This window comes from Enhydra lutris, unplaced genomic scaffold (assembly GCF_002288905.1).
Source record: "Enhydra lutris kenyoni isolate GAN:26980312 unplaced genomic scaffold, ASM228890v2 scaffoldscaffold3, whole genome shotgun sequence".
NCBI lineage: Eukaryota > Metazoa > Chordata > Mammalia > Carnivora > Mustelidae > Enhydra > Enhydra lutris.
This window is the reverse complement of record NW_019154087.1, coordinates 24,474,764-24,496,646: the sequence shown is the minus strand read 5'-3', so window position 1 is coordinate 24,496,646 and position 21,883 is coordinate 24,474,764.

The following is a 21,883-nucleotide window of genomic DNA, read 5'->3' as shown; positions in this document are numbered from 1 at the left end:
CATAGACAGAAATGCTGAAAGAATTTAGAGGGCTGGGATATCTGAGAGGATGGAAAAGGTCAGAGGTTTATGGAGGATGGAGGACTGGAGATGGTCTTTCAAAAGAAGAGTAGGCCACACAGGTGTGTGTGCGCATGCCTGTGCGTGGTGCGGAGGAAGTCTTGGGGAGTGAAGACAAAATCGAACGTCTGAGGCTCTGCTCTGCCTCAGCTTCTGGTTCAGTAAGTCAGGACTTCTGCCGCTACTGTATCTTTAAAGCTTTTTTGCTGCTGTGGAAAATCACTACTCGCTGGGGTCAGAATATTGTGGCCCTGACTTAAGCCTCAGCCTCAAAGAGTGTGCACATTTCCTGCACAGCAAGACAACATCATCAGTAACATAACCTGCACATTAGGGAGCCTGTAAATAAATAAACCTTTACATTCCAGATCAATCCATCCAGCCCCTCACAGTGACTTCTGGCTTGTACTGCTAGGTTAAATATTAGTTGAGGGTGCCCTAGGCAGTGCCCACACTGAGAGTCCTGGAGGAAAAGGCAGAAGCCTGGTCTGTGAACACAGACTGGGCCCCTAAAACGAAATATCTTGGACCTGAAACACTAGAAAGACCCGGGAGAAACTCTAGGAGTAAGATGTCTTCAAAAGACAGCAAACTCACTCATCCTGATAAGGTGGAACAACGTCCATACCATTTCTGAAGTTAACACCAGCCAACAGAGGTCCTCAAGGACTCATCATCTTCATTTTCTATTGTAACATCTATGTAGGTGTACCTATCAAAATGATAATACCAGCTCCAGTTCTAAAATGCTTTATAAAACTGATGTCAGTCTTATGACCCCCAAGGGACAGGCTCCATTTCCATTTTAAGATGAGCAAAACAAGTATCAGAGAAAAGAAATTCCTTATTCAAAGTCACATAGGTGGAGGTGCTAGTACCCATTTACGTCATGGGGTTTAAGAAAAAACCCAAGAATGCGTCTGTCTGAACTATGCACCAAGATGCTATTTATAATGACAGAATATTGTCCACAGCTGGAGCTTCCTGAAATACATTATGGTATATCCATATAATGCAATACTCTTCAGCCGTTCAAATCTATTTAGAGGGCTTATATCTACTAACATAAAGATTTATACTACATTGTTTAGTTAGAAAGCAGTTACCAGGTGCCTCAGTCGGTTGGGCAGCCGACCCTCTGTTTCCACTCCGGTCATGATCTCATGTGCTGTGGGACTGAACCCCACATCAGTCTCTACACCCAGCAGGGAATCTGCTTGAAGATTCTCTCTCTCCGCCCCTTCCCCCACTTGTGTGCATCACAAATAAATAAATAGATAAATAAGTAAGTAAGTAAGTAAGAAGTAAAAGCAGTTACCAAACTGAGGAACATGGGGTAAGATTCTCCATTTGCAAATAAGTGTGTGCATAGCAAAAAAACACTGACCTCTACATGTCAGGATTATTAGTAACTGTGGATGTTTTTATGCTTACCTAGTTCTATTTTACTGTCTTTACATTTTTCTGGTTTGAGATTTTGCTTTTGAAATAAGAATCAAGAATCAAAACAGAAAAGCAATGAAAAGAAAGATGAACTCTCGAGAAAAAGCCAAGAATTTACCTATGCTGAAATGTTCATCCTACTGATTCATGTCAGTGTCTGGCATTTCTACCATTATTCCTTTTTGTGCATGAAAATTATTTCGAAAGACGTAAGCCCCAGGGAGCAGTGCCACTGATCCCCACCCACATGCATCCTGGCTGAGAGACAGATGAGCCAGCTCGTCTAGAAACACCTCGAGTGGGGCCTTGCAGGAAATGCCCATTTGCATCATATACAGGAGCTGCTCTCAAGGAGGACTGAACTTCTCAGATGCTAGGATCTCAAGTGGGTAATGGGAGATGGGAAGGGGAAACGGGGGGGAACAACAGGATGTCTCCTCGTGCCTATTCTGGTGATGGGAGGGAGGAGGACCCCATTAACAGGAGGATGAATCCACAGGGACTTGGGGCTGTCTCAGCAACCTGTCTGAGCCAGTGTTATAGGGTTTGTATAAGAGAATGCATCTCTTTCGCCTTCTGGTAAAGTCAAACACTGGACATAGGTCCAGAACTATTTGGAGTATGGGGCACAGGGCAGGATTAAATTCTGTCAGGAAGTGGTCCAGTGGAAGGTGCCAAGGTGGAGGCTGGAGTGGACATAGCCACCGAGCCCTTGAAGAATTAACCTTGAACTGATGGTGGAGCCGCATGAACTTTGGTCTTACTATTTGACATAGTCCTTTCTGCTGTTCTTTAAACTAGTTGAATCCAGGTTTTCCGTTACTGGCAACAAAAGCATCTGTAAGGGATCTGCCCACATTTAATGAGCACATGTATGTGCCAGGAATTGTGTTCGTGGTTTCACGGGTATGACTTCATTCGATCCTCACGGAAGCCCATGACAGGCATACCATTGTCATCCCCATTGGAAAACAAGGAATCACAGCCTGGGGAGGTTTAGGAACATGCCCAGGTTACACAACCACAGGGGGACGGGTTTGTGTTTGAACACAGATGGGCTGACTGTGGGGCCCAGTCTGAGCCGCTCACAGTGGTTCTATTTACATTTCTGATTCATTCGCTGGTCACCTGTGAGGTTGGTTGATGTATTTTGTCGAAGAGTTTTTAGTAAATGAAAAGAAGGAATTGGAGGGTAACTCTAGCCACCATCCCAAAGCACATTCCCTACACCATGCGCACCGTGTTCCCTGGCAAAAGCCAAATTCCATGCGATTGGCTTGTCCAGAGAGAGACGTTGGAGGGGGTAGTGGGGGTGAGGGGATGGGCAGGAGGCAGCCTCAGAAGTTCAACTCCTGGCTCTGGACTTAATGGCTGTGAGATCTTGGGCAAGGCATTAGAGTCCTTGAGCCTCATTTTCCTCATCTGTAAGGGGGAGGGGGGTAGGAGAGACCTATCTCCCAGAGTTAGTGTATGGGGTAAGAGAGAGACTGCAGGTAACGCACTCAGCAGAGCACCTAGCCTGCCCCAGAGGAGGCACTTGCCCAGGAACATGGTCCTGTGTCTGTAAGGGGCACAGGCTTGGGAGCTCAGGCTGAGCTGTCCTTCCAGTCTTGCCTTAGTGTCACATTTTCTCTCTAAGATGAAAGAAAATGTTATGTAATGTATCTATGTTTTGGCCTCCATTATGGACTATACACTGAGATAATGCCAACTTACAACTATAAACAAATTAGAGTCTCCTTACCTTGGAAGTTACAACCCAGCACAGGAACAGAGACCACAGGGAGAACGAGTGCAGCACGGAATGTGGAGATCCACGACGGAGAAGTACTGGGGGCGGTGGAAATGCGTGGGAGACAGATCCAACCTGAGCTTCGGAGGTCAGGGGAGCCTTCCCGGACAAAGAGACTTTACTTTGATGGTGAAGCCTGACCATGAGTTCGAGTGATCCAGGTGGAGGTGGTGTGGGAAAACAGGGAGGGGGAAGAGTATTCAGGTTTCAGGTTGTTGGGAAGGTGAAACACAACGATGTGTACGGATTGCTCAGCACAGTGCCCAGTGATGTGTGTGTGTGTGTTCCATAAACAGTAGTAATTTCCTGACTCTAGAGCACTTGAAATACAGGCATTTTTCTATTTGCATTTTCAACTTCAGAATGAATGTTCTCCATTAACGTTCAAGTGGTTTTCTGAGTCTCACCAGCATTATTTTATATATAATCCTCTAAAGATTATATATATATAATAGATTATATATATATATAATCTGACTCCAACCAGTCAGAGCTGTGGACTCTCGGAGTCTTTGGAGCAGCAGGAGAAAGGATACCATTCTCCTCTTCTTCACAGACGGTAAGTGGCAGATGTGGCCAGGCCCTACTAAGTGAAGGTGACAGATAGGCAGCTTGCTGAGCTTGCAGAAGCACATTCGTAGCTGCCTTCGCTGGCAGATCCATTACTTTTTAGTTCATCTGAAAGGAAGGGAAAGTCTAGAATTTCATAATCGCTAGGCAATTGAATCACATTCACCTTGCAGACAAAGACTAGTGGGCCATGTCTTGCTTCTGCTTCTGCTCATTTGACCAGTAGCCTGAATCTTGACGTATCTTTAGGATGCTTCAGAATTTTTCCTTGAACTGATTCTCCACACCCACAAGATCATTAGGGAAAGATAATATGGATTTCTGAGAATAACATCTGATGAGAGGCTTGAACAATGTGAAGTATGTGCACGGGAGAAGGTCTCAGACTGTGCAGAATTTAGGAGCCACAGTAAACGAAACTAAATGCTGGGCCACTTTGTCACTTTGAAGGAAGAGGGCGAAAATACTAATGCAGTCACTTGCTCTGCTAGCCTGGGCAAAGACGGTGTACAGTGAGGACATTATATACTAAGCTTTATAATCTTGTCTCATTAGAAGTGAAGGTGGAAGCTTTTAGAAAAATCCAGTCTTATGAAACACTGTTGGCAAAAATATAGAGCCAAAAAAATACAGTGCTCTCAGCCACTGCTGGTTTAAAGTACAAGTCAGTACACATACTTTGTACAATGGATTGTCTGCCAGATGTGAAGATCTATGTCTTCTGTGTCTTCCATCAGTTTTCCTCCTAGAGAATTTCATGCCCCAGGGACCCAAATGCACACGTCCCAGAATATACATACGAGAATGTTTGAAGCTGCGTTGTTCATGATTGCTTGATGCTAGAACCAACCTAAATGTCTACCAAAAGTAGAATGGACAAAGGAGCTGTGTTGTGGTCATACAATGGAACACTATACAGCAATGATGAAAAAAAGTACATTCTAGTTATAGGCAACCATGTGGATTTTATAAATAGAATGTAAAAAAGAAGCAAGTTCAAAATAATCCATACCTTATGATCACATTTATATAATGTTCTAAACTAAGGCAAGCTGAACTATGATTTCAAGGATGCCTGCACACATCCATGGTGAAACCCTAACAAAAATCAGAGAAGTCATCATAATAAATGTCAGGATAGTGGGGGATGTGGCAGTTGCTCTGATTGGGAAGGGGCATACTGGGAACTTCTGGGGTCTTGCAGTGGTCTATGGCTTCACCTGGGGTTTGTTTTATCATTTTCTGTTAATTTTGCATTTATGAACGTTCTTTCCACTTCTCTGTACTTCAGAAATGTAAAAAAATTTTTTTTCTATGACCTTCTGAAAAAAAGCAGCCTGTAGAGCAAATCATTAATAAAATCATTCTCTAATGGATTTTCAAAGAGAAGGCTTTCCCCCAAAGAACCTCTGTTAGGCACCTAATTTATCTCTAAATCCAGGACCTTTGGACACACCGGTTTTGCTATAACCAGGAAACACTTCTTTCCGGATACATCAGATAAGTCGGCTCTAACTCTCTGAAAAGCATGTTGGAGCCTTGGAAGGAAGATTTTCCCTCTTTGATAACCTGTTGCTTGTGAACAAATCTGGTAGGATCTGGTATAGACTAGAAAGCCGGTGTGTTCTGAAATGAGGCTAATTGTTTCTGGAGAAACTTGGAAACATTAACCAGGATCCCCCCAGGAGGACTGCTGGACAGATTATATTTTGCTTCTGATTTGTGCAGATTAGGAATAAAACTTTACAGGTGCCTGGAGTTTCAATCTCTGCTCTATTTCAAATTCTATTAAATAAATACAAGAAAAAACTAAAGTGAATGGACACCACCTATGGAGCTGGGCATTTTTTATTGCTCTCATTAAGGACCTCATGGCTTTGTATTTCAGTGGGTAGAAATGTTCAGGCATGGGTTATTGATTATTGGGCTTACTCCATCTAGAAGCTTTTTAAAAAAATGTAGAGAGATCAGAATCTTACATTTTATAACACGCTCACATTTATAAACAGATTTCATGTTTACAAATACAAGAGACAAAGAACCACAAAGAACCGAAGCAACTGTGTTATAAGGTCTATTCATTTTAGATAATACTGTGGTTCCCATTCTGTATTTTTTTAATTTTAGAAGAAAATTGTAAATGTCGTCACTCAGCCTTTAGGGGCAGGAGACTACTTGTCCTCGGCATGTGCCTGAGTTTCTAGAGGAATGACACTCCTGGGCGTGTGGTGGCTCAGTCATTAAGTGGCTGCTTTTGGCTCGGGTCATGATCCCAGGGTCCTGGGATTGAGTCCCACATCGCATTGGGTTCCCTGCTCAGTGGGAAGCCTGCTTCTTCCTCTGCCACTTCCCCTGCTTTTGTTCCCTCCCTTGCTGTGGCTCTTTCTGTCAAATAAATAAACAAAATCTTAAAACAAAAAAACAAAACAAAAAAAAACCCCTAAACTCCAGCATGTTCTAGATCAAGTCAGCTGGAGAGAGGTATCCACTGCTGTTTAAATTTTATGGCAGGTGAAGAAGGAACTCCCCAAGCTTTCAAAACCAGTCAGTGCTCATCATCTGAGTTTCTAGTCAACTGAGCTTTGTTTTCCAAAGCAGGAGTAGCTCTAGCAGTGGAGATTCCATCTGTTTGAGTTTCTCTGACAAAGCTGGAGTATTTCAGCATACTCCACAGAGGCGGGTGAGGGCTCTTGATGAACCAGGGGTTGACGTCCATCTGCAGAGGTGCATCAGACATTTCTAGGCGTAGAAGCTCGAATTTCCCCTCCAGCTGGAGAACCCTGTAGAGGGATCTGCAAGTAAATGTCGGTTTAGGATCCCCATATCCGGTGACCCCTAAACATGTTCAGTGTTCATGTAAAGTTCACTCTTTGGATTAAAGTTTGGTTGTTTTGAGGTTGAAAAGAACTCTTTGACAGAAAATTGATTCTGGGTTTCCTACGGGGCGGGAGGGGAACATCCGTGTGGGAGCAGACTTCGCTTCTCTGGGGTCTGATCATACAGATCCCTGGAAGAGATAATGGCTTTACCCGCCAACTGTTCATTGTGCCTGAAGCTTCCCATGTTCCTTTTCTTGCTAGGCCGATCCTTGTGTTCTGTGGGGACCTCACACTTGTGGGGTAAATGTGTGACTGTAAGGAAGCTCTGTTGGCATGCGGGCAGCCACTTGTACACTGGGATGTCTTCCCACAGTCCTCTGAAGCTTCCTCAGGTCTCACACTGTCCCATATGAACTGTAACATTTATGACAGTTGTGCTTCATTTCACCATTCACTTTCACCAAGTGTAGTTTGAGAAGAGAATATTCTGGGCTTCTAGGACATCCTTCAGTGGGACGACAGTAGAATCTTCAAGTTCTCAATCTCACAGTTGGCTCTCTTATGTCATCCTGCAGATGGTGGCTCTTATGCCAGGTACACGCTATGCCGAGCTACACACAGTGCCTAGGGCCATGGGCCCTGGTCCCCACGGGGCTGGGGCGGTGCGATTCAGAGCAGTCCCTACCCCACTTTCCACTGCTTCAGGGGACACTGTGGATCTTGGAAATAACCTTTGGTCTTCATTCTCTCAATAAACACTTAAAAGGAAATACTTAACTCAAGGAAATTATTTTAGGAATTAAATGTTTCATTTCCCTCAAGCCTCCAGACCCCAGTAACAGTTTGCAAGAAATAAGGATTACACAGATCATGTTAAACAGCATCATGGGAAGGCAAGCAGCAAGATCCAGAACCTGGGAGACTATAGACCAAGAGACTTGGCTTCCCTAACAAATACATTTGTAAGAAAAGAGAACAAAGAAAAAGCAAGGGGACCTTTAAATTAGAAAAGCCTTTACAGCATATCAACCAAATGTAATTTATAGACCTTGTTGGGATTATAATTTAATGGATCAACCATAAAATAAAACAGTAAGACTACCAGAGAGATGTGAATACTGCCTGGATATTTGATAATATTAAACTATTATTAATTTTATAAGAAATATTCTATTTTCCTGAGATGCTGTAGATCAGATGTATGCTGATTGGGACATTTACTAGGAAATAACCCCCCCCACACACACACACACACTTATGTATTACAGACAGAGAGTTGAATGCTTCATATGTTTGGACTATTCCAAATTTATCAAGTTTTGTATGTTGAAGCCCAGCACCCAGTGTGATTATATTTGGAAGCAGGGCTTTTAAGAAGGTAATTCAATGAGATAGTAAGGGTGGGGTCCTAAGCTGATAGAACTGGTGTCCTTTTAAAAGAGACACCAAAGCACCAACTCTTTGCCCGAGTGCACACAGAGAAAAGGCCATCGGGGAACAGGGCAAGCAGGCAGCCCTCAGCAAGCCAGGAGGAGAGGCCTCACCAGAAATGAAACATTTTGGAACCATGATCTTGGACTTCCTGCCTCCAGAACTGTGACAAGATTATTGTTTAGGTGACTTGGCCTGTGGCATTTTATTATGGCAATACCAGTCGATTAATGCACTGTGTCATCTTCCTCAAGAAGCCACCATCTTTGGAACCCCTGGGTGGCTCAGTCATTAAGCCTCTGCCTTCAGCTCAGGTCATGATCCCATGGTCCTGGGATTGAGTCCCACAACAGGCTGCTTGTGTGACAGGGAACCTGCCTCCCTTTGCCTGCCTCTCCCCCTGCTTGTGCTCTCTCTCTCTGGCAAATAAATAAACAATAAAATCTTAGAAGAAGAAGAAGAAGAAGAAGAAAAAGAAGAAGAAAAAGCAGCAGCAGCCATCATCTTCTTGTTTTGGGGCTCCTGTCTCAGGCATTGCATGGGTTTTTTTTCCCCCATAAGTTAATGGATACTAATCACTTAATAAGTTAAAAAATATGAGAAATCACTATATGCCAGGAATTAGTGTAGACACTGGGAATATGGCAGCAAATAACACAAAATCCCTGCCCTTAGGGAATCTGTATTCTAACAGGGAAGAACAACGAAACAGAACTGATGAGGAGACTTGGTGCCCCAAAGTCAAGGAACGTCAAGCAGTATTTGATGTTGGAGGTTTAAAAGCTCTTTCCATTGAATTAAAGGAACAAATCAATGAATGTTTTATAGACACATTAATCAAGAGTATAACAAAAAGAAACTCTAAGAGTTTTTGCTACAATTGCCAAAGTTTAACACAAATCTAAGTTAAGTGAGATGCACAATCTATGAAAAAAACTAAATTAAAATTATTTTAGTTATATCACTTCATATATAGTCTAAGAACATAATAAGAAGATGCTTCCATTTCCCTCACGCCACCCTTACACTATTGCTGTCATACACATTTACTTCTACATATGTCCTGTATTCCACACTATGTTGTTATCTTTGATTTAAACCACCTATGTGTTTTAAAAGATATTTTTTAAATGAGGAAAAAGAGGGGCACTTTGGTGGTTCAGTCAGTTAGGCATCTGCCTTTGGCTCAGGTCACGATCCCAGGGTCCTGGGATCGAGGCCCACATCTGGCTCTCTGCTCAGTGTGGAACCTGCTTCTCCTTTGCCCTCTAACTGCCACTCTCTCTCTCTCTCTGTCTGTCAAATAAATAAAGTCTTTTAAAAAAAGAAAAGAAAAGAAAAAAATGAAGAAAAAGAAATTTGTCCTTTTCCCAATTATTTACTACCCAACACTTTTAATTCCGTTATTTAGATCCAGATTTCCATCTGGTATTGTTTTCTTGTTGCTTATAAGACTTCAACACTTTTATTTTTTATTTTTTTTAAAGATTTTATTTATTTATTTGACAGACAGAGATCACAAGCAGGCAGAGAGGCAGGCAGAGAGAGAGGGAGGAGGATGAAGGCTCCTTGCTGAGCAGAGAGCCCCATGCTGGGCCTGATCCCAGGACCCTGCTTTAACCCACTGAGTCACCCAGGTGCCCCTCCTTTAATGTTTCTTGTAGAACAGATCTGCCAGTAATGAATTCTTTCAGGCTATATGTTTTTTTTTTGTTGTTGTTGTTTTTCTGGCTTCATGTATATTAAGAGACTTATTTTGCCTTTGTTTTCAGAAGATACATTTACCAGGTATAGAAGTTAAGTTGTTGTTTTAGTTGTTGTTTTTTCTTTTCAGTCCTTTAAAGAAGGTGACCCACTTACTTTTGGCTTGCAGATTATCCAAACAGAAATCTACCGTCTTTCTTATCTTTGGTCCTCTGTACACGTCTTTTATCCTCTGGCTTCTTCTTCTTCTTCTTTTTTTTTTTAAGATTTTATTTATTTATTTGACAGAGAGAGTGAGAGAACAGAAGCAGAGGGAGCAGCAGAGGGAGAGGGAGAAGCAGACTACCCCCTGAGCAGGGAGTCCATTGCAGGGACCTGAGCCGAAGGCAGACGCTTAACCATCTGAGCCACCCAGGCACCTCAGTCCTCTGGCTGCTCTTAAGGTTTTCTCTTTACCAACTGTTTTAAGGCATTTGAATCTGATATGCCTGATTTTTTTTTTTTTCATGCTTCTTGTATTTTCTGTTTGTTGAGTGCCTTGGGTCTGTGGGTTTATGGTTTTCATTAAATTTAAAAGCATTTGCTTATTATTTCCTTATATATATATATTTTTACACTCTCTTCCCCTGCCTTTTTGAAAGATCTCCAAATACATGTGTATCATACCTCTTCAAGTTGTTACTGTTGGTTTTTTAGTGTTTTTCTTTTGCTATGTTTCACTTTAAATAGTTTCTGTTGTTGCCTTCAAGGTCATTAATTTTTTATTATACAATGTCTAATTTGCTTTTATATGGTGCATGTTCCATCTCAGGTATTATATTTTCATCTCTAGAAGTTCACTTTGAGTATTTCTTTTTAAAGATTTTATTTATTTATTTGACGGAGAGAAAGAGAGACAGCGAGAGGGAACACAAGCAGGGGGAGTGGGAGAGAGAGAGGCAGGCTTCTTGCTAAGCAGAGAGCCCAATGTGGGGCTTGATCCAAGGACCACAGGATCATGACCTGAGCCAAAGGCAGACACTTAACAACTGAGTCACCCAGGTACCCTTGAATATGTTTTTTTATATCTTCTATATCTCTCCTTAAAATGCTCATGCTTTAGTCTACTTTCTTGAACATATGAACTACAGCAACATTTTAATAACTACATGTAAAATTTTAAAAATAAACATAGTAACTATTTTAGTTTCTCTGTGCACTAATTCTATCATCTGTATCATTTCTGGAATCATTTCAATTCACTGATATTTCTCCTCATTATGGGTAAGAAAATCTGCTCTTTTTGTATGCTCTTTTTTTATTTTTTTAAACTGGCTGCCAAACATTGTAAATTTTACCTTTTTTATGGGTGCTGGATATTTTTATGCTCCCTTATATAGTTTTGAGCTTTGTTCTAGGACTTAGTTAAGTTATTTGGAAAGATTCTGATCCTTTTGAGGCTTGCTTTCAAGTTTTTTAGGTGTACCAGAGCAGCCTTTCATCTAGGGCTAAGTTTGCTTTACTACTGAGGTAATAACTTTGAGTACTCTGTCTGATGCCTCATTAGTTACGAGGTTTTCCACTGGCTGGTGGGAACATGAACTGTTTATAACCCTTATGAGCTCGAGGACTTATTCCACCTTTCTTTCTGATTCCCCCAACCCCTGGCCTTTGGTAGTTTTCTCAAAGGCATGTGCTGATCTGTATTCAATTGAAGACTCCAGGTGAAACTTCTATACATCTTTGGAGTGCTCTGCGAGGCTCTCTTCTCTCTTCTATTCTGCCTTGTGAATTCTAGCCTTTGCTTCCACAAATATTCAATTCTGACTCCCAAACTCAGAGAGACCACTGACTGTGTGGCAGGTAGAAACTCTCTGGGAAGTGAGCCAGGGCACTTGATTACTTTCTCTCAGTGATCAGTGTTTTGCTTTCTCTGTTGGCCAATATCTGAAAACCATTTTTCACGTATTTTTATCCAGTGTGTTTGTTGTTTGAAGGATGTATTCATTTCTGGGGACTGGTGTAACAATCACCACAAACTAGGTGGCTGAAAACGGTGGTAATTAATTCTCACACATTCTGGAGGCCAGAAATCCAAAAAGCAGGACTACAGTTTTCTTGAAGTTTCCGCTGGAGAATCCAGTGCTTACCTCTTCCGGCTTCTGGTGGACGTCCTGGCATTTCTGGACTATGGTCACCTCCCTTCAGTCTTTGCCTCTGTCTCACATCATCTTTTCCTCTGTGTGTCTGTTAACTCCCTTGACCTCTTTCTTATAAAAGACACTTGTGCTGGCATTTAGGGCCCGCCCAGATTATCCAGGGTGAGCTCCTCATCTCATCCTAATTTAATTCCATTCACAGAGACTGTTTTTCTAAGGAGGGTAACATTTACTAGTCGAGGGATTAGGGCTTTGTATCTTTGGGAAGACATTATTCATTGGCATATAGAGGGTAGGTCCAGTTTAGACATACAGTACATACATATTCTTGTCATCTGGCAGCAAATGGAAAGGAACATAATACTATCAACTCAGTTTGGGAAGGGGTAGGTATCTTCAACCCTCCCCTCTCTTAACCTGAGGCATTTTGTAGAACACATTTCTAAGCAAATAACTGTCCTGCTGTTCAGTTCAGGACAAAACTGGGTTTAAAATATGAAACAGAGGGCTCCTGGGTAGCTCAGTGAGTTCAAGCCTCTGCCTTCCTTCAGCTCAGGTCATGATCTCAGGGTCCTGGGATCAAGCCCTGCATTGGGCTCTCTGCTCAGCAAGGAGCCTGCTTCCCCCTCTCTCTCTGCCTGTCTCTCTGCCTACTTGTGATCTCTCTCTCTGTCATAAATAAATACAATCTTAAAAAAAATTGGAACAGAGAAGAGTACAGAATAAAGGTCTAAGAAGTGAAATCATTGGTGAGAGAATGTCTGGAATTTATCCTAAATTAGATATTAAATCCTCACAAGATGAGTATTTGCTTGTATTTTATGGCAGTTTCCCTAAACTGACTTTCAAAAGAGGTCACATGGGGGTGCCTGCGTGGCTCAGTTGGGTAAGTGTCTGACTCCGTGTTGGCTCAGGTCACTATCTCAGGGTCGTGAGATCAAGCCCAGTATCAGGCTCTGTGCTTAGCATGGAGTCTGCTTGAGATCTCTCTCTCCGTATGCCCCTCTTCCCATTCTGTCTCTCTAAATAAATAAATAAATAAAATCTTAAAAAAAAAAGGCAGTCACATGACTTACTCAGAGTCACAGAGTCAGTGAGTTGTAGAGCTGGGAATTGAAGCCCCACCTGGCTAACTCCAGAGCCCAGTTTTTTTTCCTATGACCGTAGAAGGCCTCCCAGTCAAACAGTTTAGATGAGAGGAATCATGCCATTTCTGGGGCTCAGGCCTCACTTCTTTATTTATGAGGTCAAACTCTCTGTCCTAGGATCTGGGACTGGTTTCCACAAAATGAGATGAAGGAAGCCAGAGGTGGAAACATCCATAACTTGATAACTCTTTCCACTATGAATCTGAAAACAAAGGATGTTGTGTATCTCACCACTAGGTTACATGAGATCATGAGTGAGCAAAATACCATTAAGACTGATTAGGAAGAGAAACATGGACTAGGAACCTAGTCTATTAATTAACATTACCACTGTTGATACTAGGCCAGAAAATCTTTCAACTCAGGGGTACCACATTAGCCAATTTAAATAAAGTACCTCAAACTCTAAGATACCCCCCCGCCAACTTAACACTGTGTTCTGCCAGACTATCGAAGCCATTTATAAGGAAGGAAAAGCATCCTGGTGAATAGGCTGCCTTTCTCTCCACAACGAGCCTACTTATTCTTACCATCCTTTCTTCTTAGGTCCTCTGTAAAAGGTAAAGTTGTTTATCATCTAGTGTAATACCTCAGAATCAAATGTCAGTGACATCGATATGGGAGGATAAGAGAGAGCATTCAAGGTGAAATGGATGATACTGTTTGGTTTGTTTATCACACTGTGTGAAGGGAAGGAGGAAAGGGAAACAGGGAGGATGGAGCGATGTCCCTCACAGAGGGAGATGGGTGAGCCATGCCAACAGCCTTCCCTTTCCAGAACACCAAAGAAGCCATTGTTATCAACTCTTATTTTGGCCTCAACAGAAAACACCTGATCCCAGGGGGGAGGGTTATTTCCATGGCAGAACTAAAGCATTCTGTCCCGGTACAGAGGAACCTAGAAAGCGCACACGCCATGTCAACCCCTGCTGGGGGTGTGGGCTCTCCGGCACACGGGGCACTGGCTGTGCCCGTGCAGTGACTTTTGCTGGTACCTACAACTCTTGGGTCTTCAGGGGTTTACCGTGGAGTTTGCCATGTCAAGGCTCACTTACTGTCTCCCTCTGGCTCCATTTCATTGAGTCATGTGTCCAGCATAAGGCCCTCTCACAGAAATGGCTGAGTTTTTTTGTTTGTTTGTTTGTTTGCTTTGGGTTCTCTAGCAGATGGGCTGTTGGAAAGGGCTGATGGGAATGAGTTACGTCCTTGAGGCTGAATGCATGGAAGGCTTTAAACAGATCCTGGCATTGGAGAAAGATTCATGTTCTCTGACTTTCCTGTGACTTGGGGCAGGAAATGCAGTTGAGCGTTGGTAAGGAAAGATAACAGGCAAGACAAGGGTTGTATTACAGGGCTCAGTGGCACAAAGCCACAGGGGACAAGAAATAGTGGGCATGGAGCCATTGACAAGAATTGTAGTATCCTTGTCTCCCAGGCTCTGATCTCTCAGTGCCCTGGGGGAAGTGATACACTCACTAGGAACCAGTGCTGACAAATGCCCAGAGATTTCACTTTCAAGCGAATGGTGTCTGGGGTGAATTAATAGAACACATGATACTCACTCCCTTCCCTGCCCTCAGTTAATTTTCTAGAAAAACTTTCTGGAGAATGAAATGCCCAGACACTCAGTAGCTTAAAAAAGTAAAAATATGAGGGTTAAGCCAACATCCTGGGAAGGAGGCATCTCCATTAGAGGAGCAGACGTTTGGAGAGGGTTCCAGCTGTGCCCGGCCAAATAAACAGGCCGTGAACTTCCCGGCAGCCCAGCCAGAGCCATCACCAGTTCTTTTGTTCAACGAAATTCAAGGGTGCAATTAACAATTTCCATGACTTGGGCCTCATTGCCTTCAAATTACAGGAGGGTGAACAAGTGAGGAAGAGAAGGGAGGCGCCAACATTTCAGAAATTATGACCTTCAAAGGAGGAAGGATAAATCCAACCACAGGGAAAGTGGGCAGAAATGTGATACCCTTTGTGAGAGCCCAAGGAGACCCCAAATTGCCAAACCACTGTATCTGAGGAGCCATGAATGGCTCGTTTATTTTACTGAGGCTGAGGCTGATGGGGTAATTGTCAGGGGAGGCTGTGGGTCTGACTGATGCTCAGGCAGGCAGGCTTTCACCATCAACCAGAAAGCTCTCGGTAATTACCCACGGCTGTGTGCCATGCTGGGGTGTGTGTGTGTGTGTGTACGCGCGCGCGTGCGCATGTGCGCGTGCAAGTGTGCACGCGTTTGCAGACATGTGTATGGGTTTGCATGGGGAAGGATGGCCCTTCTGTGCTTTTAAATCCAGGCCAAGATTTTTCTCTGTTTGGCGTTTATGGCACAGAGTCATCAGAGAGTAGTGAAATAAAAATTTTCAACATGCTAAACCTTACGCTAAAAATAATTTCCATTATTCCTGTAACTTAAGCTTCCCCAGGCCTTACCGGTCTAACAGGATTAGATAACTAGTCTAAGCTACATAGCCTTCTCCCCTCCCTCCCCCAGTTGCATGTCGCAGAAGCTCCTGCTCGGTGGAAGTCTCACCCTTTTCTGCTACTCCCTTGTGGCATCGCACGTGACCTCAGAAACAGCTGTTGTATGCTCTTCTGTTCAAGGCTTCCTAGCCAGGGATCTCGTGCCTCTCCTCACCTCCGCACAGCTTCAGGAATCTTCCTGATAGACCAGAGTCCACGCCAGGAGGGGTCCCTGCTTCCAGTGGCCCAAATCAGCAACGCATGGGGTGCTACAGAATGATTATACTTTCTAGAATTCTCACCAGGCTGAAGCTGCCTGACTCCCCCATTCTGCCACTCATGTCTTCTAGGTAGCTATGACCTTGTTGCCAGGTCATGCATAACTTTGTGAGACCATCTCTTTCATCTGTTACCTGGAGCTGCCTCTTTTCACGCAGTGCAGGTATACCTTCAGGAGGCTGGGTTCAAGGACCAACATTCTAGAACTGTGCTTCTCAGACTTTCACATTTATTAGAATCACCTGAAGGCTTTGTTAAAAGTTTCTGGGTTTTAACACCAGATTTTCAGATTTAGTAAGTCTGGAGTAGGACACAAGAGTTTACATTTCTCATGAGTTCCCAGGTGCTGCTGATGCTGCTATCTGGGGATCATATTTTGAAAACCACATTCTAGATCAGCATTATGCTGTTCCTGGGCTCCTATCCAACATAGTCTTGGAGCTCCTGCCCACTGATAGGACGAACATAACTAGCCATGTGAGGATCTTAGCAAAAGGCCCAATTTCGGTTTAAGGTGGCACTTCCATTATGATCATAGAAGATGAGAAAATACTGACCCTCCCATGGTTTATTATTTTTTTTAAAGATTTTATTTATTTATTTGACAGAGAAAGATCACAAGTAGGCAGAAAGGTAGGCAGAGAGAGAGGGGGAAGCAGGCTCCCTGCTGAGCAGAGAGCCCGATGTGGGGCTCGATCCCAGGACCCTGGCATCATGACCTGAGCTGAAGGCAGAGGCCTTAACCCACTGAGCCACCCAGGTGCCCCTCATGGTTTACTTTTAAAGCAGAGTTTACTTGCCTGCATTCTTACCGTATAGGATCTGGTTTAGGAACTTCAAACGTGCATATCCCTTATGTATGAACAGTTGATTAACATAATTTTGGGGGTAGTGATGGGTCTCCATGAAATGCTGAAGAATGGCATTTATGTAGTTTTCTTCCTCTGACTATAGAAACCATTATACTTAGAGGATACACATTTTCTCTCCTTGGTGAACTGGTAAATTTACTTAGGGGTGGGAGGTCTGGAGGATGAAATAAGAGGGACTGTAAAGCTAGGGAGAGGAAATAGATGGATGTCTTCCTTGCTTAGTCTGAGGAGTACTCCCAGAATTAGAGTTTCACTGTGGATTAAATGGGCTTTCAGCCAGGGGCCTTCCTGGGAGTCTAAACCATGTGCAACATTTCTGTGGGAAATGTGTTATGAGAGGATACAAACTAACTTAACCCACCAACTGGAGCTTAACTTGCTGCAAATGAGTAAAAGTGCTAAAGGTCCAGGCGCCTGGCGGCTCAGTCATTAAGCAACTGCCTTCGGATCAGGTAATGATCCCAGGGTCCTGGAATCGAGCCCCACATCGGGATCCCTGTTCAGCGGGAAGTCTCCTTCTCCCTCTCTCGCTCCCCCTGCTTGTGTTCCCTCTCTCTCTGTATTTCTCTCTATCAAATAAATAAATAAAATCTTAAAAAAAAAAAAGAGTGCTAAAGGTCTTTTGTCATAGACGAACATTCTTTTGCTCTCATATATTTATCATTGGTCATGCAAGTACAATTACATACATACATGTATAATTATATCTGGCATTTGCTAGACCATTGAATTATTGCTGTTGTAATTGGGCTTTCCATGTCTTTCTCATGGAATCACAGAGATCATCACTATGGCATCTGCTGGGCCTGAGAGGATCAGAGTTGAGGTTAGGCTGGAAAATCCAGGCTCCTGGGGACAGCTCATGCACAGTGTGAGGTTTGAGGTCTTGGTTTGGCCTGACTTCTGAGTTTGGCTGGACGTGGTTCTTTGCAATAATGGGACAAAAGCAGAGCTCTGGGGGAAGGGAAGCGTGTGAAAGCGGACTCTCCCAGATTCCAGGAACTCTCGGGACCTTCCAGTGACTCTCATTCAACTCTTCCACTCTGGAAACTGAGGTCCAGAGAGTTTGACGAAGGACGTCACCTGAGTGTGGCCGCCTGGGATCGGCTTAGAGCTTCAGCATTAGGGTTGCCGTAAGCCATCCTCCGCAGAACACTCAGTAGACCACTAGCGCTTGAGGAAAGCAGTGGGTGCTAGCTGAAATGAGTTTGAGAAATACTATCATTCATAAATCATTAAATGGAGAGCTCGTTAGATAGCAACTGAAAACCCAGACCACAGTCGTTTACTTATTCAAAGAATTCATGTGCTAAGCACTATTCTAAGTGCTGAGGATCCAGGAGTAAAGAGATAGGAAAAGTCCCTGCCCTCATGAAGTCTACCTTCTAGCTGGCTCCTTCCGCTAAGCAGTGTATTTCAAATCTTCATTATTTCCTTGAAGCTACCACTCCCTCCCCCCACCTCCTTTTTTTGCATAAAGAAACTGGAAACTATTTGCCCAGATAGACACTATCTCCTCTCACCTTCACTAAGCTCTCCTCCACTGCCACTCACAGTAGAACCATCCCTCCTCGGGTCCCCTGCCAGTCCATCCTCCCAGGCTCTGGGTCCCACCTTCTTCTCATTGTGTCTCTAGCATCTTTGTCCCCTTGAGCTCCATTCCTTCATAATGTAAACAGATTCAAGTCTCTTCTATTTAAAAAAAAAACAAAAAACAAAAAAAAAACTCCTTGTTAAATTTATGTTCTCCCTCCTTACTCTGCCCTCTCTTTTTCTCTTCACAATCAAGTTTCTAGAAATTACAGTCTTCTCACTTTTTTTTCTCCATTTTCTCATTTTCCAGCCTCTTCATTTCCTTAACCCACTACAACCAGCTTCAGTTCCATGGAAACTCCTCTCAGCAAAGTCACTATATATTTATTGAGCACCTCCTATGTGCCAGATGGTGAGAGGGTCACTAAGGAGATGGAGGGGAACGAGTTAGGCATGGTCCTTGCTCTCTGGGAGCATGCAGTCTAGATTTCTGTCCCTAGGAAGACAGATTTTAAACCAATTAACATGCAAAAGAGACACAATTCCAAATGGGGGTAAGTGCTTTGAATACCAATGGGAAGTGTTCTTGAGTAGAATGTTAAGGAGGGGTGACATTTCATCTGATAAAATAACCATTTCTAAATTCCTTATGTTGCTTGACCTCCCAGTACCCTTTAGGACTCCTAACCATTCTTTTCTTTGTCAACTGCACTCCAGGATCTCCATCTCTTTGCCCAACCCGTCCATCTCCATCCTCTCTCTCTGCTCATCCCTCATGAGGTATTGCTCAGGGTCCAGCGTTCAGCTTTCTCATCTCACTAACATCCTCCCTCGCCAACATCATCCACATCCACAGCTTCAACCCTGACCGGTGTGCTGAAGCTCCCAAACCTGTATGCCCAGCCTAGATTATATCCCAAGCCCTTGGCTCATTTAGCTGGTTTCCTTCCAAGTAACTCCATTTGGGTTTCCCTAGGAAGTTTGAGTCCAAAGGGGAAGCCAATCTCTTCTTCCTACCACTCCACATCCTGGTTAGCATTACTTCTAGATGAAGCCCCAAACCGGGTCACCAACCTAGATTTCTCTATCTTCCTTACTGCTTCCTCACCCACCACACAGACATTTTTCTAAAAATTACTAAGTCCTGATGATTCTATATCCTTGATATCTTCTTTCTTTCTTCTTCCATTTCAGTCCCCATTGTTCTTCCTTTTGTTCAGACACTTAGGCCCCTCAACTTGCCATCTTTCCCTCTGCTACAGGACAGAAGCCTTACTGGACTGCCTGCCCCCAGGTCTTTCCTCCTCCAACCAACCCTCTCTTTCCTGTAAGAATGACATGTCTAACATTTGCAGTCTCTCAGATTATGCTGCTGGTCAGAATTCTCTAATGGCCACTGCTCTGGCTCCTGCTCCGTGCTTTAGTCCATGCCTCCCCCACTCACATCCCCTCAGCCCTCCCTCTTCTGGTCTTTCCCTGGGGACCAGAAGGATATACAGAACTTGTGCTTACATCCTACCCACCCACTTGGCACCCATCCAGAAAGCCAGAACCCTGGGATTCTGTGTGCACACAGTTCAGAACGAGGGCTTCCATCTGTGTTCTTGCACAGGCCCTGGAAGTATTGGGGAGGGCCATTTGCTTCCTCACGCCTTCCCCGCTACTTTTACCTCCCCTGAATTTCTGCTTCCTCTCCTCTTCTAGGGGCTGGGCATTTACTTTCTGGTGTCTGAAATGCCCTCCTGCTCTTCAACCCAGAGTAAAAGTCCTACTCCTCATTAGGTTTTAGCTAAAGGGTCTCCTGGCCTCCCCAGCCAACCTGGGTGTGCTTCCCTCTGCGTCGTGACTCACCCCTCTGTGGTCATCCTCAAATTTCTCCAGAACACAGCTGGCAGCTTCTCCATTTTCTTTGTATTTCCCGGCCCATCCTGGACCTGAGACACGATGAATAAAGGAAGCGATCTCTACTAGCCAAGAAATGCATCTTGCTTGCCTAATTTCACCATTGCTTGCCTTTCAATGGCACAAGAATTTTAAAAAGGCAGGCAGCAGCATGGGATGGGGCGTTTTATATAATTAGTAATATTAGCTGGCTCATGGGTTGAGTCTTCCCTGTGTGCCAGGCACTGTGATAGTGTTTTACATACATTATCCTGTTTATCTTCACCATAGCCCTATGAAGCGCACATGATTATGAGACCCACTTTACAGATATGGATGCCAAGGCTCAGTGAGTCAAACTGAATGTCTCAGGTCACACAACCAGGAAGGGAAATGCCAAGTCCCCAACTAAAGACTCTCTGCGGCCCCCCATGCAGTTCTAACACGCTGCATTAGAGCAAACTCTCAGGGCAAAATGCGCGGTCACCCCGCTTCCAACAGTACAAAGGCACTGAAACATATAGAAAAGTGTCCTTGGGACTGCGAAGTTGCTGTACGATCACTCAGGACTTTCCCTTAAGGAAAAAATACAGAGCAGCAGTAAAAAATAAAGATGAGCCATCAACCTGCTAAGTTTTAATCCTAATTTTATTTAGTGTGGGTGACACATTTAAGGTAGTTTTTAAAATTATAAGTCCTAATAGAAAACTTGTTCCAAGGAATTATTGTTTTTTCCTCCCCCCAATTGTTTTTAGGTTAAGTAATTAGGCTGCTTCTAGAAGAGACACAGAAAGGGGAGCAACACTCTCATGAATTAGAATTTCTTTCTTCTCGTCTGAGGCCATGAATCCTCAGATAGTTCAAGTCTCTTATTACTAAAATCGATAATTAACCAGCAGAGGAAAGCTTATTGTGGCATTGTGTGCTCAGCGGCGTCAGAGCCATGTCCTCGTCTGTGCATCAAGATCAAACCCCCCTCGGAGGGGAAGCCTGCCATCACCACAGGCCACCGCAGAACGAGCTTGCTGTGCTTTCAGGAAATGGATGCATGTTAAGGACAAAGGCAAGAGAACATGTTGGCGACAGACAAAGGCTTAAAGGGGATCTCAGCTTGCTGCTCCATACAACTGACTCAAAATAGAACCTTTGAAAATGAAGAAGTCAGAGTGAGGGCGGTAGCTCATCAGGGCGGGATTGCAGGATGTCACAGCGTTGGGTCAATTTTCTGTAAAGGTTCAGTGGGGTGGCAGCAGCAGCTGGCTCCTGCTGTGTTTCTTCCAGTGCCTGCTGGCTCTCGGGACATTTGGCACGTAATCCAAGCAAACAGGTGCCATTTCCCTAAAGATCAGCAAGAATTGCTCCAAATTCCATAGCACCCAGCTTATGGCTGTTACATGGTCACGGCCCTCCCCCTGGCCCTTGTTGAAAGGGAAGGGCTCTGTGCCCTTCTTCCTCTCTGACTCTTTATCTTGCCTGCTGCAAGTCTTAGAGCTTTTTCTGTCTTGGCTAGTTAATTCCCATGTAATGGGTGGAAAAAGACCTCAAGCATGGAGACATTATGAGATTGACTGTGGTTTTAAGGGCAAACCAATAGTAAGGTGAAAAGCTCTCCTCTGGTAGGTTAACAATAAAAAGTGTAAAAATAGCTGCCTCTGTTTTTATGTGCTCTGTATGCTAAACATTATATGCTTACAATGATTTTTGTCTTTGGTTCTCATACCGACCTTGCAAAGCAGGCACTGGCCAATCCTAT